This window comes from Triticum aestivum, chromosome 3D, assembly GCF_018294505.1.
Source record: "Triticum aestivum cultivar Chinese Spring chromosome 3D, IWGSC CS RefSeq v2.1, whole genome shotgun sequence".
Taxonomy (NCBI): Eukaryota; Viridiplantae; Streptophyta; class Magnoliopsida; order Poales; family Poaceae; genus Triticum; species Triticum aestivum.
This window is the reverse complement of record NC_057802.1, coordinates 304,965,982-304,969,528: the sequence shown is the minus strand read 5'-3', so window position 1 is coordinate 304,969,528 and position 3,547 is coordinate 304,965,982. Positions and strand designations below refer to the sequence as shown.

The following is a 3,547-nucleotide window of genomic DNA, read 5'->3' as shown; positions in this document are numbered from 1 at the left end:
AGATGGATAGAGGGAGTATATATGGATTCTAAACAACGAAATAAGAATGGATGCATGGATCCATCGTAAGAACGATCCATTTGCCTACGTAACAAAACTTGATAGATTGTGTGAACCTTTTTCCCCCCTCTTTGGAGCAAAAAGGAGGAGAGCGGCTACAGGTCAATCGACTGAAGCAGTCGATTAGTAAAACAAAGGAGAAGAAAAGAAGACGGAACAAAACTGACTAACCTAAAGTTAGGGTCAATCGATCAGCCCAGCAGCCAAACTGGCTGAAAAATATCAGTTTCCCTCTTCTGTCTTCTGTCCAGCCCAAAAAGAAAAAGGGCCTAAACCCGCTAAGGAACCAAACCCACTCCAATCAAAACAACATGATCCAGCTCACGCACAGATCACTAGGTCTTCTTCCTTCCTCCCTCTTCCCTGACCCACACAGCCGCCGCCATGGACGCAAAAACAAACCTCAGATGTGCTGTTGTCTTGTGATGTCTCTATAGATCTTGTCCTAACAATCCTTCCTTCCAACCTCCTTCTCCTACGATCGCCCAAAGTTCTACAACACCAGCACAAGTGGATGAGTCTTTATATCATACCCAAATCACATATCTATCTAAAGGAAAAGCAAAAGGAAGAAAAAGAAACATGGAGAAGAAGCTGCTTCGGGTCAGTGCAAGGTAAATGATGATCTGATCCCTCATCCCCTCTTCCTTTTTTTTGTGTTTTGATTTTGGTGCTGCATGTTATGTCACAACCTGACAATTGGATGAAACCACAATAGTAAGTTCAAAGAATGCACCAGAAATGGTAAAAAAATAATTGTTTCGAAAAAACTTACTGCAATCTACAAGTAAAAACAAAACACCTCCCTATAGGCATAATTGAAAAATTCCAAGGGACTGAATTTGCATATTCAGATAATCGAACTTGCAGTTGTTGACCAAAAGCAACATACAAAGAAGTATAGTGCCAAAATTTGCATGCACATACTGAATTTGCATATTCAGAGAACCAAATTTGCATGGGTCGACCAAAAGCAACATACAAAGTTGTATAGTGCTAGCACGCATACACATGTACAAAAAGATAACCACAACATTCTCAACTAGTTGTACTACTAAATGTTTAACTACCGTCAAAGTAGAAAACCTACCTGAAAGCAGAATTGCACAAGCAGAAAACTACACTTGCACCCTGAAGCAAGAATCTGAAGTATCCATGTACAAACTAAATTTGCATTTTCAGAAAACTAAGCTTGCAGTTGATGTGGAGTAGCAACATAGAAAAAACTATACTAAAACTATGCATACATATACTATGATCATGCATTCTACAGTATCCTATCCTGCTTGTCCTAAAACAACACCCTTGAAGCAGAATCTAAATTTGCATAATCAGAGAACTAAACTTTCACTTGTTCTTCAACAACAACATACAAGAACTATAAATACGAGCATGCATACATATTTACAGAAATATAACTACCACATCTAGGGCTAAAGAAGTCGTAAAAGTAAAAGTTAAGGCAATACGGCTCCCTAAGGATAGCACAAAAAACCTATCTAGGAAATAAATTTGGATATTCAGAGACATAACCGTAACATGTAGACCTAGTTATTTAACTAGTTTTTGGACTACAAGAATTTCAGATAGCTGAGTTTCATATTCAGATAACCAGAAACATTAATCAAGTAGGGAAAAAGTTTGAGTATACATAAGGTACAAAACCTCCGTACGAGCATATAGACTTGCATCTTCAAGCAAGCAAACTAGCAATTATTTTCCAGAGCTAATGAACAAGTTCATGACTAAAACGGAATTTGCATTTTCACGCAAGGAAAATTACACAAAATATTCAACAGCAAGGATAGTATGAGAGTACAGATAGACAAGAAGACAACACGGTAAGCAAAAGGTTTCTAATATTGTACTAGCACACTAATTTTCTTTCCAATCTGACATTTTCCAAACAAATAGAATACACAATATTTGGTATAAATTTTTGCAGGTGCTGAAAAATTCAGGTCAAGGGAATGAACATGTGCAGTTGGTTAAAAATTCAATTAATGTAACTTATGAGGTTAGTTTATATTCTTTTTTAAATTCTAATAATAGCAAAGTACCAAAAAACTAACATCTGGGTGAAACTTTCATTATAGGAGGCATTGCTTGCACAAAGCTATGGGGGACAAGAAGAGCAACACTACACAACAAAACAAAAAGAATTAAGTAAACAGTTGTAGTATAAAAGTATATCATATAGCATAAAAAAATATATGCATGCACAGTTTTCCAAGATCCTAAAAAACTTCATCTCTGATTTATGTTTTGCAGGAATTAATTGAACTTCAGTTTGGAAAGCAAAGTTTCCAAATGATTAATGAGCTGCTAGCACCACAAGGAGCCACACATTCTTACACACAACTCATGCAACAAATGACTGTGATGGGTCATCTTCAAAGTGACAACATGGCAATCCTATAACAAGTTTCACTTCGCTCTTGACAGCAGTCATAAATGCTGAGGTATGTGTTATTACTAAAACCTATATTCTAGGTTTTGCATGAAGTTAAATAGTACAGTACTACTACCTGACATGAATTAACTTGCAGGATCAGCATCTAATTGCAGAACCAATAATAAGCAACCATACGCAAGTAGAAGAAGAACATCAAGTTGAAGAAGAAGATGAACATGAAGCAGATGAGTATAATTCTGAATGCAACAGTGATCAAAATGAAACTGATCCAGAGCAACATTACCTACAATGCAGTAGTGATCAAAATGAAACTAATGCAGAGGAAGATTACCTGGAAGAAAATACAATAAGTTGTGATCAGTTCTGTGCAGATCACGGGGATTCAGAATTGCACCAAATAGAGCAGAGTTGGAACAATTTTGATTCAGTTATTGAGCAAGAAATGATAATAACTGAAAAAGAAGTATTAGCACATAGCAATGAGGGAGCATTGCAAGGTCCTGATTACGCAGAAACAACAGATACAGATGGCACAAGTGGGAGTGATGAATCAGAGTTTGAAACAGAGCAACAACAAGATGGAGAAACAGAAAAAAAACAATTGTCACCTTGATAACAGTGCTGAGTTCCCAAAGTCAGAACAACAGGATGAGATCATAAATGTATCAAGCAATAATAAGATATCACGAAAATATAAGAAAGATAACAAAGATGAAAATAAGTTATCTCAGGAAGATATATAATTTTTCCTTTAGAATGAGAGCATAGAAAAGGCATTGAAACTAAGCCAAGAAGATGAGAAGAATCACATGCCAGCACTTAACATGTCGTTTGAAAGTGATGTTCATGCACACCGATTCTACAACGAATATGCAGCTATCACAGGGTTCTCTATACAGAAAGATGCAAAATATCACTGCCAAAAGAAAGATGCTCACAACAACAAAATGACAAGATTTACTATGAAGTGAAATAGGTCTGATAAACCTAGAAATAGGACAAAACCGACAGCAGCAGGAGCAAAAAGGAGAAAGTATAAATGTGATATGAATGCCCTATTGAGCTTGAGAA

General features: G+C 36.4%; 1 long non-coding RNA gene across 2 annotated transcripts; it reads left to right on the top strand.

Moving 5' to 3' along the window:
* Window positions 1-376: 376 nt before the first annotated feature.
* Window positions 377-3,212, top strand: LOC123078557 (uncharacterized). 2 transcript variants are annotated; one of them, XR_006437508.1, is made up of 6 exons: window positions 377-674; window positions 1,835-1,901; window positions 2,006-2,077; window positions 2,157-2,226; window positions 2,332-2,522; window positions 2,610-3,212. It is a non-coding gene; the product is annotated as an uncharacterized lncRNA (long non-coding RNA). The 2 variants fall into 2 exon arrangements; XR_006437507.1 differs by lacking the exon at window positions 1,835-1,901.
* Window positions 3,213-3,547: the final 335 nt, after the last annotated feature.